Below are 18,411 nucleotides of genomic sequence, written 5' to 3'. Positions count from 1 at the left end.
AAATCCTCAGCGGCGAGGAAAGAAAAAGAGTTTCATGACAAGTTGTTAACACAAAAGCTTACATCTCCAAATATAAAACAGAGGCCCCGATTTTGGGAGACAGCTAACAGTGTTTTTCCATCTACTGCGTCGATGTAATGAGCAAAGTGTTATTGAAACCCTGTTTTTTTTGTTCACATTTGTTTGGAAATTTTACACATGCAACTGCTACATATTTCTACTACATATTATTTCGCATATATTGTGTATATTGTCAAATTCAGTCAAATCTTCATCTTGCGATTCAAGCAATTCCTGAATGGCATTTGATTCTATTCATTCGAACTCATTTCGTCCTATTCCATTCGCGATTTCGGCTGTCAAAATTTGAACTTGCACAGATTCTTCGTCATTTTCCGCAGTTAGAGCAGGCCGCAGTGTTTTCTAGCATGACTTCAATGTGGGTGACCTCAGTTCTTCCAATGATTCTTTGATGTTTACGATGCATTTTGCTATATCAAATTTCTTGCTGCGTTCCATAACATTCTTATGAGGATTACATTCCATATTATCAAATATAATTTTGAAGGTTCGTCTAATGTAATAGAGCTTAAAGGCCGCGATTATTCCTTGGTCCATAGGTTGAAGCAAAGCCGACGTGTTGGGAGGTAAAAACGTAATTTTTATGTATATATGCATAGTCTCAAGTTCGCGAGGATGACTTGGTGCATTGTCCAAAACTAGAAATGCTTTAAAGTCTAAGTTCAGTTTTCTTAAATAAGTTTCAACAATTACGGCAACAGGCACAAAAAAAAGCCGCGAATAAAGAAATTAATGGCCGCGAATGTAGGAATTGAGTCGCATTTTTTCAATCCATGAATAGCGAAAACGCGAATGAAGGAAGCGCGAATAAAGAGCTTTTACTGTATTTAAACACGGGGAGATAAACTATACTTTAATGGGGAGCATAGATGGCCGAAACCCTCACCTCCCAGTGGTGATCCCCGGGCAACGGCTTCGGCCGGCTAAGAAGGGTTTAAGGTTTTGGGCTACTAACTCGGCGACGAGTTTCTGAGAGATCGTGGAGGGGTTGGCTGGAAGATGAACTCTTCACTCAATAGCTAGTTACTACCTAGGAAATTTCTGAATGGAATTAAGTACGTAGAAGGTAGTAATCTAGCGAGTGCATGGTAGATCGCCCTTGCCATGTCAGTGCAATACCCGAGACCTATATATCTCTTTGTTCATAAAGTCGTAACGGAATAAAAATTTTTCTCAAGAGTAGAGTTAATGATACAAAAAAGGAATTGACGGATGGCCTTCCCATTGGCCTTCTTGAGAATTAATACATGCAAATATTATTAAAAAAGGGATTTGACGGAAGGCTTTTTCCCCTTTTGCCTATATACTTTTGAATATATGTCACGGGTGCCTGCGGGTAATGGTGGTAATTGATCAACGGCGCCGTGGAAGCTTTATGGTGGAAGCGAGCGCAATTTTTCCCTTTTGAACGAATATCGTTGATCAATTTGTGAGTCTTGACTGCTTGGATGCGGCCTTTCGAGAAGTACTCGTGGTGGTTGTGTTTGGCAATTCCTAGCCAAAGTGGAATAATCGAGTGCAGCTAGGCCTCACACTAACCAGAGTGACGGTTCATACGGCCATACACGGTGAACCATCTGCGCACCTTAGGGTAAGAAAGGCCCCCTTATTAGGGGATTGTCTTTCCCCCCGGGGGGTGATCACTCAACTCAATTGAGTGCCTATGGTTGTAGGCAACCCGTCTGATTAAGGCAGCAAGCCAGGTGCAGACGTTAAACACACAGAGCGATCTGTGCTTAAACACGGTCGAAAAACAGCCTTCGTTTAGCTTAAATATGCAACCGCCATAAATATTTATGAAGTAGGTATTTGAGAACATCATAAATACAAATCAAAATCTTGTGGAATCATCCTTATATTTTTGTGACATTTTTCATTATCGTGTAGACATATCATTTGAAACGATCTTGCAAAAATTTCTTGAACGTCGCCCTTCTCAAAGAGTGATCTTACCGAATGATTCTCTTTGTGTGATTCATGCAATTCTTTTGCTTCAATTTTCCACAAGTCACTTGGTGTTATAGTAATAATTATTTGATCGTAATTGACTCCAATACAATCTTACTCCTAACTGTAACGGCAGACTGCAAGATCTTTGCCAATTTCCTGTGGATAGTTGTAAATCGCAGTCCATCTTTTAAGTTACCTGAGGATCCGTATCATCCAGCAATTTCTACTTGCTTTTATTACAGACATAATGGCCCGTTGAAATACTCTAATATACCAAATCAAATTTTCTCAAATAAATATTGTGATTTTAATAAAACTAATATTTCACAGCTTTAATCTTATTTTTCACAACTTATGCTCGTTTTTTATGTTGGGAATATTGAAACCTTACTATCTTCGTTCTGCTACTTATGCATCCGTTTCAATCAAGCAACCTCACCCTCGCAGCAGGTGCATGCTATAGTTTAAAAAGACAATTAAATATTACAAAAATAGGAAAACCAAACTTTTCAGAAAATATATGAAAACTACTACTACTTAAGACTCATTCTGCTGGAAGGCACACATTTAATTACCTCGACAACCAGATGCAGATACGTTCAGTTGATCAAATCCTATTGCTTGTTATTCCTAGATATTTTTTAAGTTTGTCCACTCCAAAAGAAAAGTCTCCATATAGCCCCCGCATGTTTCTTTCAACGACTGTGAACCCTCTTATGATATTGAGGCCTTAAATATCTGTGCTGAATACTTCGGACGAAATTTTTCAACTGCTGATTCCAATTCAAATGTTAGCAATTTCTTTTTGATAACTAACCCGGTTTTGATTCGTAGTTTGGTAATTTCGGAAAATGATGTTTTACATGATTTGAGGCCTTTAAACTATAGTTACCCGCCTGGGCCGGATGAGATTTCACCATGTATGCTCAAATCATGCTCTGACGAACTATGTGGTGTTGTTTCAAAGACTTTTAATCAGTCTTTAAAATAAGGTGTTTCCTCTTTTTGTTGGAAGAGTAATTTCCTTCTTCCAATTAGCAAATGTGGAATTAGACATCACATTGAGAGCTGTGGAGGTAGTGCCAAGTTGAATGTTTCATCTAAATTCTTTAAGGGGATTGTTTATTCAGCTTTTGCTGTTATATACTTTTCCATTGAAGTATGGCTTCAGGAAAAGAAAATCTACTGTCACGAATCTCTTAGAGTTTACTTGCCATGTTTTCAAAGCCTTTTCTAGTGGCTCTCGCACGGATATCGTATATACAGATTTTAGCAAAGGGTTTGACTTAGTTAACCATAACACGTTGATCTTCAAACTCAAAGACTGTGGCTTTTTTTTTCCTTAGTGCTCTTATCTGCATAACAGATCATTCAGAGTTTTGTTTATCCTTGGTTGAATTTCCCGTGACGTCTGTCGTCTCTCAACGCAGCCATTTAGAACCCCTTTTACTTAATTTATTCATTAATGATGTCCGCTCGGTGATTAAATCCAGCCAGATCTTAATGTACGCTGACGACGATAAACTGTTTGCTTCCTTCTCCTTAGAATCGAATTCGTATAGCTTCAAATTGACTTAAATAATTTGGTTACATTGTGCTCGCCAAATTTTATGATATTGAATTTAAAAAACTAAGTCAGCAACCTTTTAACAATCCGGTTGATGAAGGAAACGCCTTTCTATTGATCAAGTAATTATAATAACACAGCAAGTTACATCATTACTTCAGGAACATAGTTTCATAATCCGAAAATGGTGCTTAAATGATCAGAACGTTTCAGATGATATTCTACCATCCAATTGTGAACAGTTTTTGGAAAAACAATCTGCAACGAAACGAAAGCTTACTTCAATCATTACATTCGGAATGTTTGGATTTCATTTCAAGTTTCGACAAATTTTTTGCCGCGTTTCCTATCGTTTCATATCGAAGTCAAAACCAACAATATGAATCCATGACATGACATGCATGGATTCCATGTCATGGATGCATGGTTGCATGTATCTACGTTTTATTTGAAGTAAGGACTGTTGTCGAAACCAGCCTGCTATGTTCGATATCTAAAGTAGCACCGCTGGGAGATCTCACCATGCCCATATTCAAATTATCAGCAAATTTACTATTACCGGAGCTTCTAAATATTGTTACTACTTTATTACCCATTGAGCATAAGATTAATCGCTGGTTAGATTCGATGGTCGTCTTCGCATGGTTGCCTGAGCAATCATCTAACTTTAACTTGTTCGTAGTTAACAAAATAAGTCGAATCCAATTGCTTACCGCTAAAATAACATGGCGTTTACGTTACGCAAAGTCAAGGTAATACATTAATAATTCACATAGACTTAAGTTATTAGGTGCTTACATGCCATCATTTTCATTAAAATCTCTATAATTTTTTTCCTTCTGACAACATCCGAAATAACGATATTGGTTTGGTAACGATCCAATCATCGAACCTTTTGCACTTCTTTAGAAGTGCCAGACACGCCATACTTCATCGATCTCAAAGACGCTATGTCTGGTGAGTGCATTGGGTACAGGAGAAGCTCCGTTTTGAGCTCAACAGTGTATCCTTGACAACTCTTGCAACATGTGGCCTAAATGGCATTTTCAGTCAATTCGTGTTGTAGCCATTTTAGTCGATATTGTTGGTCTTGTTTGCAACAATACATCGCTCAATTTCTTCAATTGACGTCGGTAGACATCCGCAGTAACAGTTTCACTCGGCTTTTATCCCATCGTATCCACAGCAAAACTTTATGGCAATGAATATTCCGCTTCGATGTCGATGTAAATGACTCCTGAACTATGATGTTTTGCGCTTGGAATAGTCGCAATAGGCCCACTTTTCATCATCAGTCACAACTCGCTGCAGAAAATACTTCAGACTTTGCCTCCGCAAGCAATGAAACTGCGATGTTGAAGCTGTGCGAAGTGGCATTTTCATTGAATTTGTATGGTAGCCATTTTTCCTCCTTTTGGATCTTTTCCATCGCACGTAAATGCCTAAAGATAGTTAATTCATCAACTGCGAAGCTGTTTGAGAGCTTTTGGAGAGTTTGAGCTGGGTTTTCGTCTAATAAGTCTTGCAATTCATTGTCTTCGAACTTTTCGATCGTCTAGACCGTTCTTTGTCATTGGCATAAAAATCTTCACTTTTAAACCGTTCAAACTAAACCAACGGTTACGATATGATGGGTTAGCATCACCATAAGCTTTTAAAAGTGTTTGCTGGGCTTCGACAACAAATTCATTGAAATCAGACAGCAAAATGAATGTCGAAGATGCAATTTTGAACATTGGGTCATTAACGTCCGTATATACTGAATAACTCAATAATACTATACCGTAAACTGCTTCTTTATGTGGATAAAAGTCTAAACCATTGAATTTAAGCATTGTGTACATTGATACTTCGCGTTATTTTATCATTTTCATCAATAGGTTTCGCTTAAAACATATGGAAGCACCTATTAATTTAAAGTTTTTCTAAGTTGCCTCCTTTTCGCTTGTATGCGCACATATCCATATATGTAGCAGTTGGCTTTAAACATGCATACATAAGTATCAGCTTTCAGTAGTTTTTATTCTTGCGTCTTTCAAACACTAAACATCTAGTTATTACATTATCGCTTGGTTTGACTTAGTACATAAAGTAAAACTAACACGAAATCTTCGAATTCGTTCGTTTTTCTTCTTCGCTTCATTTTTTTCGTCATCTGTAGTAAGGTTAAGTTTATGCGGATGGGTGCAATACTCAGCAGGACTTGAGATAGACCCGCCTTTTATTATACCGAACGATTCACACTCACTTTCTGAACCTATTTAATCTTGTCTGTCAGTTTGTCCGTCTTATATTTTTACGTTCGATCTACATTCTGAAATTTTTAAGATATTTCGATGAAATTTGGTACATTGACGTGTTTTGGCTCAAGAACAAACGCTGTAGCAAATGGTTCGGGTCGGACCATTTTCCGACCCCTTCTGATATGACGCTTCATTCTCTTTTTTAAATTAGTTTCTTGAAATGAGTAAAATTGATGTACACGATAAATCTAGTTTTAAAACCAATAAAAATAAATTATAAAAGTGTTGTGAACATTTCGATAAATGAATATATCCACGCAAGAAACCAGCCAGTCCGTGTATTTATCGTGCTTGAGGACGGTCAAATGGAGCCATGGCGTCTCAGCTGTCTGAAAGTTTTTGATTTAAAAACAATAAGCGCAAGAATTAAAAACAACCTACGTTAAGAATTTTCTATCTAATATTTTGAATGGTGTCGAAAAAATAATTTGCCAAAGAAGGTTAATTAAAAACGGAACGTGACCTCAAGTTGAATTCTGTTCTGCACACTACCCTTAGTTATGGTATTTATATGTATATATAAAGGCCGCTTTTGGCATAAGCTTAACAAGCTATCTATTTGAGATAGCCTTAGGGCAGTTCATCAAACAAATCTCAGCTTATGACGTGCTGCATGATGAAGCACTTTCACTGGCGATGAAAGGTGTACTGCTTACTGTAACATCGGCTGCAAAACATCTAAATAGAATACAGATAATTAAAATTTCTTTCTACAATGTTCAATATGTTCCTTGATGGTATATTTAATTTTACCTAAACTTACATATTCCCTTTTTGAGTGGTCTCTCTAAATTACATTTTCAAACAAGAAAACTAAAAATAAGTCGTGCGCATCAGAAGATCAGCACCAGGTCTGAGCCGAATATAGCCCATTTCCCCCTTCTTTCTTTAGTTACAGATAAAAGAGAAAAATAAACACTTCGTTCCTTTAGAAAAACGCAATTAAATGTGCTGAAAATGTTTGTGCATGAATGCCAGCCAGCCAGTCTGATTAACCGACTAGGCAACTATCTGTTTGCCAGAGTCTATAATAAGTCTTGCAATGAGAGGCTGCTCATCAAACCCTATAAAACATATATTACGATGACCATGTGCATCTTTGCATCTACAAAATACACAAAAAATTAGAAACTAACGCGTAATTTTTGCTTGTTTTGCACTAGACAATATTGCTTGTTCATTTACATTAGAACGTACATCGTCATAAATAGCGAGCAGAAGTGCATACACATACGACAAGGCATATTTAGCGGCTTATCTTCATGATCATCAGAATAAAAAACATCATGATTAAAAGTTTTATGCCCAATACAGCAATATGGGGCTTATCACGTTTCTCCCGTAATTTGTAACGAATAGAAAACCGCATGAAAACTTCTAATAAACGTTATCAAAATTATTCTCTAGGTGGTGAGTCTGCTTCATTCCTCTAAACTTTATTGTTGAAACTCTCAATGTCACAAATATAATAGCTAACACTTCCCGTATATTTTGTTAGTTTATATTCGCAAATTCAAGGTCTGAAACGCCACAAAACAGTAGCAAACTAAAACAGAAATTAAACATTGTCAATATCAACTTAATTGGAGACGAGTAGTTGCTATGGTCACATAATGAGAAAAAATTCAAAATTTGAGTTCTTTTGTTCGAAAATGAGCAGAATTTTAATTTTCGCAAATATTTCGCACGCCAGAATTGACAGGATATCAATTTTTTGGTTTGGAAAGTGTACAACGATTTCAAAGATCATAGTTTGAAAAACGTGTCCTCGAAAATTTCAATTTGCAAGTGTTAGCGTTGGGAATTTAGGAAGCAGCAAGCAAGTCAAATTTTAGCGAACGTATTTTGAAATATTAACGAACCGCTGGCTTCCGGTCAAAGTCAGAAACCGTTATTAAGAAAAATTTTAGATCTTTCTGTTTATAAGAATGGAATTGTGTATTATGAAGAGCTTCCTAAAAACCTCGTTTTTATTATTATCAATTTTTTTTGTTGGTGCAAAGGGACCAAGTGTTAATTTCGACGATAGAGTTTCGGTTCTGAGTTCTGTTTTGAACAACAGAAAGTAAAAAATACTAATATTAGGCAAAAAGGCAGCCAGCTTTCTCATTGACGTCGGTGCGTCACTGAACCATTCGATTTGAGTACCCGGGCGCACGGTGATGCGAACGTATGTGCACGGTGTACGTAATATACGAACGTATGGACTGAGATACTAATTAGATTGATCCATTTATACTAAATGTACTAACACCCTCCACCAGCAATAAAAAAAAAGTCGCGTCTACGTGTGTTTTCGACTTGATGCGTTAACTCATAAGCACCGAAGTTTCTCCTTCTGCATCACATAAATAGCAATTTCTAGTCTAAATATGCTCCTGTTTTTATATACTTTATATTATAATTTTTCCAGTGATTGATTCTAGAACATATGCTGTTGTATTTCTTAACCTGTAGACGATTTGAGTGCATTTTTTCATTGGCTTATGCAGTATGAGAAAATTGTGTTATCACATTCTATTGGTATGCGTTCCTGGAACCACAAAAGGAGAATATCTATCATATATTTTCAAAGAAGCCAATGTATGTATTATTATTATTTATTCGATTTTAGAGATTTAAAAAAGATTTTACCATCATTGAATTAACAACTAAAGATTTCTTGCCGTAAGGTGCATGTTAGATTTCATAACGACTTTTCCATGTTCTAGTCATACCCGCTTTCAGTTCGTTCAAAATGTTTATGTATTTATAAATATTTCTTTTTAGTTCGCCGTATTTAAGACTAACGTTTAAAGCTGATAAATGTAAGCGTTGTTAGCTGCCTAAATGTTTAAGTTATTTTTAAGTCATATTGAAAATTCTGCGTGGTTTTTTCCGCGATGTCATGTTGAGACCTATATATCGGGCAACACTTACCTGATTATTTCAAACAAGCATATGCTAAATTTTTCTTAAGTCATCGGGGGAAACGGCATCGTCACCGTCGAAGGTTTACAACATTCAGAACTCTACAATGTCAGTATATTCTTGATCAATGTCTAATTCTGAATTGATTTACACATGTTCGTCTGTCCGTCTGAGTAACATCTACGTTAAAAATTCGCTGGATCGCAAAAATGAAGATATCGACTACCGGTCAAAAACATCGAACCTAAATAAAATTTAAAAAAAGGCCACACAAAATTACGACTATTCGAAGTCTATGTCTATTTAATAGTTTTTAAGACAAAGGAGGTAAATGTTAAAGATTCGATAGCTGCCAAAAATAAGTTTCATATTTGCTTATTGTCTATTTCTATTGATTGACTACAATTCGATGACTTATTTATATTTGGAATTTCGGGTAATTTCCCATTGGAGGAGACTGCAAATAAGAGCTGTTAATTATTCAATTCGAGCTGCTCTTAGATGGTAGTACTGTGCATTAATTTTCAAATATTTTCTCTTACTGGACGTCACTCCGCTTGAATTTGATATCTGCAGATAATGTTTTCTGCTTTTGTGTATGTAAGTGGCTAATAAGGATCCTACAACTTATGACTTTCCAAAAAATCATATTACCTTCACTAGACGAACGTTTGTAACATATTTTAAGTGTAGTTGCCTCCTAAGCAGGGCTTGAATATTATAAAAACTTAATCTCCAAATAGGGCTAGTATCTAATTCTTCTAAAAAATCTTTACTAAAACTTCTGTAAGCCCCAACTGAAGACAAAAGTAGGTAACTTTTTCTTGCGAAACTATTATTTATTACAAGGAAATAATGTCAAAGCTACCCCCTAAACAAATGCAAGTGTTATCCGTATCCGTGCCGCCCATATGGAATGAAATTTGTTGTATACAAGCTCTAAGGTGATAAATGACGAGTATAGATCATCAACACAATTACATTCACTTTCTGCACACTATTCACGTGACGATATTAGTGAATTACGTATAAAATGTTATTTGAATTTTAATGGATATGTCATCGTCATTATTACTATCATAATACTGAAAACAACATCGTAATGATCATGCTCGTTGTTAATGGTACTGCTTTTATATTGTAATGATATAAAGGGTAAGCACGTCATGAAATACTTTCGTGTAAAAAAGACGAATAAAAGCATGCAATAGGAACAATACTGCTTGCAGCTGTATGTCCACATGTACAGCCACGGCAGGAGAAACGGGTCTTAATCGACTTCTATTATTGTTACATGCTTTAGATGCGAGCACTAATGCGATAGTAATCTATGCATGCATGTACCCAATTATGCACGCGCAAAGCGAACTACATTTTTCTATCAAAATGGTTGGTAATCATGTGTAAAAGAAAGAAAGCACACATACAATTGTACACGTGTGTAACCGTCCGTATATATATATATGTATATATATGGGGGGGCAAGGTTAAAGACGAGGCTTTTATATAACAATAGGAGTTTAATGAAGACCTGAACAAGATTAAGAGAGTTTTAAATTTAAATATTTTCGATTACATAATTCTTTTCTGTTATTTCATTTTAATAGTACTTTTAATAGCATTTCACTGATACCCTTTGCGACTCAATTATAATCTATTCGACAGCTCTAAAGTAAACAGAATTTTATTTGTACATGTGTATGTTTGTATTGGTGTCATGCCGTAGCCATTTAGAAATGCAAAAACGTTGATAAGAGTCGAAAATGTCATTTAATGAAAAATAAATTTTATAATACAACGGTTTTAAGTTTTAAGAACTTTGACTTTAACTTAATGTTTAAACCACGTTTGCCCACTGATAAGCGCTGAAATAAATTGATTTTTGTTTACGTTGGCGTCTCCAAATATGTATATGTACATTCATTTGTACATTTATATATAAAAATAAAATATAATTAAAAAATGTTATGGTTTTTAAATAGGAAAATCATGAAACAATTTTAGTTTTATTTTGTATAATTATCAATTCGAGGGTTGCTAAGAGGAATTTTTATGACCGCCAAATAACTAAATTTTAGATTGGCAAGCTAAGTTTTTCACAGCGCCTATATCGTCTAGATTTTTTTTGCTTTTTTTTTTTGGTGTTTCGCGATATCTTCTAATTTATCGATTTTTAATATTTCGGTCTAAAACTCATTTCCATTGAAATTTCTTTGACTTTTTCATGTATAGGTGTAAAATTAAGTTGCAACTAGTTCGAAAAATGTCATTGTTCTCTAATGCGTGATCTGGCTTGTACATTTTCATGTTATCGTTTGAAAGAAATTTTTGTGGAGGTTTTCGTAATCAATTTTCAAAAGTGTTTCAAGATATAATGACAATGATCCTATTGCCGAAATTGTTCAAATCTAGAAAAAAAGGTAGACACAAAATAACGAATTGAAAAGAAACCATATGAAATTGTTCACAAATCAAAGCTAGACACAAAGGCAGACACAAAATAGCGAATTGAAAACATATGAAATCGTTCACGTAACCGCCTGAAAGATGTAGTACTCGCTCAACGAAAACAATCTTGCACTTCATCTTTCGTTAGTTCTTCATTGAAGTTTTATATGAAAGGGTTTTCGATTTAACCCATTCAAGAACGAAAAAAAAAACATCACACGATTAATTTTCTACAAACGATTTTCGATCGTTTGGCATTTAGGTATAAATTAAATAATAATGAAAAAAACACTCCTTGCAAATTGTTGGCCAAGAATATCTTTAACATCGATAACGAGTACAACAACAATAAGTGTTGCAGTTTAACGTTTTTATTTAAATGAAACACTTCACTCACATTCTGTCACTTTAGCCAACAAAAATATGTAAAAAAAAGGAAAGCAAGAACTAATCTGTTGAAAATATTCTGAAAAAAGACATAAATGAATAAAAAATTCAAAACAAAAAACGAAATGCATCTAAATGCCGAGCGCGTCACTGTCAGAGACAGTTACAAGAATGTGCATACGTTTTCAACAAAGAAAGACGTACAAAAAAGAATTAAAGTGACTAAAAATCAGCGCAAATAAGTGTACTCCGAGATATAAACACATATTTGCATGGATGCATTCAATTTTTTATGTTTGACGCAAATCCCTCTTTACTGTGTATTACTAATGTTTATCGTTCAACTAGAGGAGGACATGGTTCTTTCAAACAGTGAGGTTAATAATTCTAAATCTAGCTTCATACAATATTAAATGAGTCGAGTCGAGTTAGGGCTAAATTTTCACAGATTAAAAATGTGTATGAGCGTTTTCAAAAGAATGTTGTTGCACGTTCAACGTTTCTTTCCTTTGTTGCTTCTGATTTTGATCCATGGTATGAGGTCGTTGATTTCTTTGGTCTATAGTGGATGTATACACCAACCAAGATATAAAAAGGGAAGGTGACATTTATAGGGTTGGCAATGCTTTCGTCAATGCCTTTCTCTTTGTCTCTTCACATTATATTAATCAGTTGGAGAAATTATAATTCTCTAATCCCCCGTCGGTTCGTTTTTTCCCGCTGTCAAAGTAGCTGCGAATTCTTTCTGTTGAAGCCCCTTCGCATTTCTGAGATCTGAAGGTCTTACTTTAGGAGTTTCTTATTGATGCCATGTAGAGGATCCCGTTCTGTAACGACTATTTTACAGAAACCCCTTTCTGTACGATGAAGGAGAAAAGGTTCCCTTCTTGTCTCTAAAAACCCTGTACAAGCTGCTATCCCCATTCAGTTAGATTTTATGATATTAAGGAGTAGGCGGAAGAGACAGTGGTGGAATCTAGGATATGTCGATGTACATTCTACTTAGGCGAAAATTCTTGCGACAACATAAATTTTGGATGGCTTTTCGAAATGTGTGAAAAATCCGCGAGCGTACAGTTTTGCCGAGAGTTAGCCTATTTTAAAATTCTCAGCGTCCACGACAACCAAGTTACCCAAAGAGAGAACATCGTTTGTTTGACTACTGGGTGCAGTTACTACTTGGAATTTCGTGTCGGGTGCGAATAAGCCAAAGTTGCAGGAGCATTCTGTAATGTAAGTAAGTGAGTAAGAATTTAGTTTCAAAAATTTATTTATATCAATTTTTGCTTTCCGGTGCTCCAGAAGCAATAGGACTCTCAATTAGGGAGAGCGATGACCTACTCACCGGAGGGAACCGCTTATCACTTAGTATTAAAAATGTTCCGCAGGAGTCAAGCTGTCTATGAAGCGAAATGACTTTAAACCTCTAACGGAAACTGCGTCTGTAAACTAAATTTGGCAGATTTGCATTTATTTCTAAGGGATCATAATCCTTTGGATCTTAAGTAGTGCTCCAATTGATGGGGATTCAGGATTCGCCCTAAGGGGATAAACTTTCTCACTAGTGTTTTTATTCACTTTGATTAACAAGTAGAATAATCATCTATAAAGACTACACAATTTGGCAGACAGTTTTCAAAGTCTTTAAAATAGAACATCAAATGGCAATTGACAGTGGACTATAGTATGGTTTCAGACGGTATTAACAAAATTTATTTATATATAGATATACGTATTATTGAGATTTGTATTGAAAGTGATCGTGTACTACATCGAATAGAAGTTCAATGACCATATATTTTACTTAAGATTGATTTCAAATTATATAAAAAAAAAAAGAAATTGATTGGTGATTCTGTTCCTGTTAACAAAAGTGAAAAAAGAAGTCAAAACAAATTTTACCTATTAAAGCATATATAGTCATAAATAAAACAAAAAGAATTGATGCGTTCAAACGGTAACCTTCATTTTTTTACTTATCAAAATATACAGCTGGAAAAGAAACGAACATGAGAGTAAACCTAGCCGTTAGTATAAACGTTAGAAAAAAAGATACCATATTTGTGAAACAAACATGGTTTTCAAAATTCAGATCAATATGCCATATATTTTATAGGTAAAGAAGTTGCAAAAACAAAATTTTTAGAATACATAGTAAGCAATTTCGAAGGTTATATATGGTTGCACGTGAACCTTTTATATCCTTAGCTTAAAAAAAATTAGGAAAAAACAAATAAGAAGATTATATTCGGCCATACGGAATCTTTTGCCCCCACCTAACTCAAAAAGACTGGTCCAAATAAAATTCGATTGTCTACAGTATTAGTTGCACGAAGGCGATTTTTTCATTTTTGTACTGTAAAAGATACGTGAAAATTGTTGTAATTGATCAGTAATTGGCAAAAACTCCAAATTTTTGTTTGTTTGCAAAAGTAGAGATCAGTTTATATTGTACACTTGGCTTTTCCTCTGACAGATTTGTCCCGTTTATAATAGTAACCTGTGTTTTAAGAACTTGCAATATTTTTGCAAAATTTGAAGCTATCATATTCGTATAGAAAATTTTTACCGCGGGTTATTTCACAGGCAGGCAGCCATGATTAGTTCAATTTAGGATTTAACATGAATTCCTTCCGTGCGCTTTCTAATGAAAAATGGGTGTAGCCCTAATCTCTGGTGATAAATATAAAGACATCAAATTGATCATTTTTACGTTTTTGGAACGAATAAACAAATACAGTTAATTTAGTTGAGACACACGCGCCAACTAGATTTCGTGATGTAAGACGAGTTATAAACGTAGCTTAACCAATTGCGAATTTTTCGATATGAAAATATGTTGTTTATTTATTTATTACTAAAATGTAAATGGGTGTATACAGCAAAGTCGAAATCCCAGGCCTACAAATTTCTAAGCAACGTCGTGCACCAAATAACAATATTTATGATAAAAGATATATGCGTGTATATTTGAACATACGATTTTACGATTTTTTACGCAGCCTTAAGGATATTAATCGTACAGAAGATATAAATTGCTACGTACATTCATACTACTACATTCATTTGGTTCTGATCTTCGGACTAACACTTCCTTTCTCTATTATTATTGTGGTTATTATTATGTGTGACAGAAACTTAACATTAAACAGTAGTAAAGACATATTATTCGAGATTCTGGCAGTTACAAAGAAGTATCATACTTCCCAGAAACAAATGAAGAAAGGAGTATAAAATTCACCGCGATAGCCACGGAATTCAAATGGAGTAAAAAGATTAAATATTCGCTTATCTTACAACATATGAGCGTTTATACTAACGATCGCGTCAAACTTCGAACTCTTAAGATATTAACTTGAACTTTGTCGAATCGAACCTAAAGCACGCGGTTCCAACATGCAAAAGATAATTCTAAAATGAGAATTTGTTGGTCGCAAAAGAGCAGGAACTTGAAACTTTTACTCAATTAAAAAATGTATCGGCTATTGTGAGGAGAAACAGAGATAGTTATATATACACAAAAGATCAAAATTTTATAAAATGACGAAAGAGCATTTTAGAAAAAATTTGCTTATATCGCTTAGCGAGCTCAAACCACTTTCCATTGCAGGTGAAATTAAGAATTATGCCAAAAATTTTTCAAGTGGTAAGTGTTAAAAAAGTAAAAACAAAAAAAGTCATTCACTCGTACATTTTCTCTTCTGGCACATACATGTAGAACATATGCATTTATACTTAAATCTATTAAACTCATGTGCATATTTTCATCAGTATGTATCGTTTACAGTTAAAGTTTTACAGTTAACACTTTGCCTTGTAGCAAAGCAATCACATATAATAACGTAAAGTTGTCTAGTCGCTAACAGCCTGTATTATAATTTGCTCCACAATATGTCGATTGTGGACTCAAAATATAACTTATCGTCAAAAAAATGACACTTATCACCTATGTGTGCGTTTATACATACATGTGTTGAAGTTATACATTTTTGTATAGTGCGGTATATTATGTATTCCTGTTGTCAGGCTATTACAATTTTCTGTGCGTTCACATCTTGTCAAGTTGGTGATCGGATTTTAGCTTCTTGTTACAGTTGATCGTGTTCTGCCTTCGCTAATGGACATTTGCAACAGTGAACTTAATCGGAAATAAGATAAATTCCTTTTTTATGAAAATTTATGTGTTGAATAAATTCATCAAAATTAAAGCTTTTGGTGCAGTTAAAGAACGTGTTTGAGAAAAAAAAATCGTGTAGTAACGAGTGCATATTTCAACCGATAATTTTTATTATTTGTCATCACGTTTGCATATCTTCATGAAGGTGATTTTCTAGAAAGTTTACAAAAGCAAATGTAAAAAAAAAAAACAATTTACGATTTTATTAAGTTGTAATTACACTTTCTTTCATAATTATCATTATATCCAACAAAAGAGAAATTGATAGGCAAGACAAAAAGAAGATTCGGTGAATTAGTAAATATAAATAAAACATATGTACAACAGGGCCCTACAAAATAAATAAAATAGATTTATTGGTATATGGAATAAACGAATCGATTGATCTTTACAGTCGCTTACAATTGCTTTTAAAAATTTTCCCAAGTCTTCGATTATAACAAAACACAATTTCTTTTATTTATTACTTAGGAGTTAATGTAATACCCTTTAAGTTTATTAGTTCTTATTAATACATTCAAAAAAATTAATGTTATTTGTAAATATCTACCTTTTCAGCAGCTTTTGAACAGCTTTAAAAATTCAGATACCTGCATATTAACTACATTAGGAATATATTTTTTACTATGTGCATACTTCGATCTTATCGTACCGGTGTCTTATCACTTTACTAGGATGACAAATAAACTACTAAAGAAGAAAAACGATGTTCTTGTGCTTTACCAAAGTGGGTGACGGCTGTCATTTAAAAAATTTTCGTCATATTTTAGAAGGGAATTTAAATTCTTTTCTTATGAACACTACTTACATACTTCGTGTTTCTGTTTCATTTTCTCCCTTTGTTTCATCCAACTACAATAGTTAATAGAATATGCACGTACAGAAAATTGGAAATTTTTTAATTTGTTCACAGTACTTTTGTGCTCAAACACTACGTATCGATCAATCCCGTTATTCCCGTTTATCAAATTGCATGGTGGTTTTCGCGTTCTGGCATGCATTCGCTCTCACATACACTTTCATTACTCTAAAGTTTTAGAAAAACACTAAACAAATCCGAGAAAAAGCGGATATTAACGAAGTGTAAATACGTGACTCTTTGTCACTCTTTCTTTTTTTGGAGGACATCCATACATGATCAAAGGGTAAAATTGGGAATTTCAAATGTGTCGTTCGAGATATCCGAAAATTGATTAGTGAGCAAGTGGTGATACAGGCAAATTGTTAACTCTGCTCAGCAATTATTAGTGCTTTACAATCGCACTCTTAGGAAGTTTTTAAGTATGGTTTTTAAATAGAAATGGGGCAAGCTAAAATTACTCACATCGAAAGCGCCAGAGATGTGAAAAGAACGAGACAACAGACATACACGTTTGGCATTGTGTAAAATTTGATAACGCTTTTTATTGCCTGTGGACACAGGTTCTCTACAGTGTATCTATTTTCGTATGCATATAGGCTTTGTGCCCTTCATTATTCGAAGTACATAAAACACGTCTTCGAAGTAAAATAAAGGTCAATGTCTGAGACTATTATTTTTGAGTATTCTATACATTCCAATTACGGTTAACGTGCAGTTGTATTGTAAGGGGCCCTCAGCGTTGAAGAATTTTACATGCCAACTTTACAGTAAAGTTTGAACGAAGCGTAAGTTTATTGAAATATAAACGATCTCCATTGTTACTCTCTTCTTGTCTCTCTCAGTCTGTCCGTCTCCCTCCGGCCTAATAACTCCTATTAGGTATACATGTGTGGTTTGAGCGTTTGAAGGCGAACGGTTTGATCGATCATATGCGATGCTTATGTGTGTTCGCACTGTGTACGTATGCACATAGCGCGTGGAGAAAATGTAGAGGTAGGCAGCGAGGTGCGCTAGTTGTATAACTTGCGCACCACACTTTTTAAGTACTCAGTCATGTGGAATTTTTAAGTGGAGCCCGCCTATTTCTAGTCAGTTAAACGGTAGCATTTGTAGTGGAACGTATTGATTGTGTTGGAAGTCGTGTCGTACTTTATTTATATTTAAATGATTTATTAGTGATTATCAATTATCAATGATCCTTTAGAATATTTGCTAACGATACAAAGTGTGAACTGAAGCCAAAATACCGTAATTAATATAAAACAAATGATGATTGCTTTTTATATTGGAAAATATTTTGCAAACTTAAATTATGTTGTTTAAGTCGGACAAAAAGTTAAATTTCCAGTATTTGAGCGGAGGGAAGTTATCAATCGCAGAGTATGTAATAAGTAAGCAATACAATAAATATTCTATTAGTGCGTTGGTCTTAAAACGTAAAGGACATCTGTTCACATCTTACCGGGCAGCATTAGATTTCATTGAACTAAATTTCTAATACTGTCAGGTAAAGATGTCGTCCGAGTCCTTATTCAACGAACGATTTTAAATTATGCAAAACCGCTCGATTCAAAATTATAATGAAAAATTCAAAAGTTAAGCTTATGGTTTGAATAAACTAAATAAACCCCCTTTCTAGCGCACTAATCTTAAGATACGATCGGAAAACGAATATTGAAATCTGCGTACATTGTGTATATTAAGTGCTTCTTAATACGAACTGACA

At 34.5% G+C, this 18,411-nt stretch overlaps 2 long non-coding RNA genes across 3 annotated transcripts; one reads left to right on the top strand and one right to left on the bottom strand.

Moving 5' to 3' along the window:
• Positions 1–5,737: 5,737 nt before the first annotated feature.
• LOC119640691 lies at positions 5,738–16,891 on the bottom strand. Of its 2 annotated transcripts, none has more exons than XR_005247718.1 (3): positions 16,632–16,891; positions 6,665–6,787; positions 5,738–6,579 (listed from the first exon to the last, which is right to left on the bottom strand). It is a non-coding gene; the product is annotated as an uncharacterized LOC119640691 (long non-coding RNA). The 2 variants fall into 2 exon arrangements; XR_005247719.1 differs by lacking the exon at positions 16,632–16,891 and having other exon boundaries at positions 5,738–6,230; positions 6,283–6,579; positions 6,665–6,901.
• LOC119640690 lies at positions 10,760–13,018 on the top strand. The gene is made up of 2 exons (XR_005247717.1): positions 10,760–12,879; positions 12,949–13,018. It is a non-coding gene; the product is annotated as an uncharacterized LOC119640690 (long non-coding RNA).
• Positions 16,892–18,411: the final 1,520 nt, after the last annotated feature.

This window comes from Glossina fuscipes, unplaced genomic scaffold, assembly GCF_014805625.2.
Source record: "Glossina fuscipes isolate IAEA_lab_2018 unplaced genomic scaffold, Yale_Gfus_2 122, whole genome shotgun sequence".
Lineage (NCBI taxonomy): Eukaryota > Metazoa > Arthropoda > Insecta > Diptera > Glossinidae > Glossina > Glossina fuscipes.
Note: the sequence above shows the minus strand (reverse complement) of the source record. Positions and strands in the feature narration are given on the sequence as shown.